This window comes from Trachymyrmex septentrionalis, unplaced genomic scaffold (assembly GCF_001594115.1).
Source record: "Trachymyrmex septentrionalis isolate Tsep2-gDNA-1 unplaced genomic scaffold, Tsep1.0 scaffold249, whole genome shotgun sequence".
Lineage (NCBI taxonomy): Eukaryota > Metazoa > Arthropoda > Insecta > Hymenoptera > Formicidae > Trachymyrmex > Trachymyrmex septentrionalis.
In genome coordinates, this window is record NW_017305407.1 from 280198 (window position 1) to 281789 (window position 1592).

Sequence of the window (1592 nt, forward strand, 5' to 3'; positions counted from 1 at the left end):
GACCGTTCATTAGCGTTTTCTACCATGTTTATATTTTTAAATATAAAGTGTGATTAAATACGGGCATAAAAAAACATGTAATACAACAATATATGCAGAGTTGGGAGCGTTATCTTAGAAAAATAATGCATTACTCTTTTGTTACTTTTCGGAAAATTGTTGTAATATACATGAATTATAATATATTTTATTTTAATATGTATGTGTGTACAGTGGTGGTCATGAAAATACAATAGAATCAGGTATAAAAATTAATAATATAGTTATTTTACCCGTCTATTTTCATTTGTTGGTAATGTTATTTATTGTACTGTGGCAGTTAGATCGCCATTACCTCAGCTGAAAATGTATTTCGCAAAGATATAATTTTCATCCAAAGAATATTGCGTTCACGGAATCGCGAGAGAACACGAAGATCTGCTCAGCTGTCCGAATAAGAAAAAAAGGACAACACAGAGACAGACACGAGATGGTTAAATCGACGAACATGAAAGCGACAGTAAAAGCGGGTAATAATCAGCGACGCGTTTAAACTACATTTAGTTATTGCAGTATGTGTCAAATAATCCGACATTGCAGTCAATATTGTGCGTAATATTGTACATGCTGTAACCTGCTAGAAAAATGAGATGAGCATCCGCTGCATCTCGCGTAGGAAACTAAACCAAAGGATTACGTATATTTTAAAACCTAGATTCCAAAGCCTTCTCAAACGGCCGAAAACAATTAATTTTTCTCTGGGTATAAAGTCGAACAAGCAATCGAGAGAGATGAGCCACACTTCTCCGCTGGCTCTCGTCATGTTAAGTTGTGTAACTCTGACACGCTCGGAATAAAGACTTATATTCGAGATTAAGTTGAGTTGATCATTGGTACTGGTCACAACCGTAACCACTTCACTGTCCATAAGATATATAACCAAAGTATAGTAGCAACAATTTATATCAACCAAAAAACATAACGAACTATTGCCAAAATAAGATGCATGTCGTACTTCAAGAATCCTATAAAAGTGCTCTGTGCTGTAAGTATAAATCATAAAACCAAATATTAATATTTATTAACATGTAAGTTTTTAAACATTAATATTTTACAATTTTTTTTTTATGTTAATAAACTTATATTAATAATTAGGTTTTATTATTATGACTAGACTACTTATAGCACAGGGCACTTTATAGGATTCTCGCAATATGACGTGCATCTTATTTTAGTAATAGTTCGTTATGTTTTTTAGTTTATATAAATTGTTGCTACTGTACAATAAATAACATTATCGGCAAGTGAAGATAGATGGTAATTTATCTATGGTAATCTAAAATGTTTTTGATCGTTTTAAAAAATTCTTTATATGTAGTGTATAAGGGAAGCTCGGGCAGCGCAGACGTGTTAAGGTTGAGAAGAAAAAATGACACAATTAAAATTGAGATCAGAAATCATGTTTATTCTCATAAATCTCTTAAAGAACTTGACTTTGAAATAAAATAAAAAAAATTAAAAACTTTGAACATTGATATTACATGTCGTTTTATAATTAAAACATAAAAAAAGAGAAACCATCCGCTTTGACCGACCCCCCTGGACAAATCGAA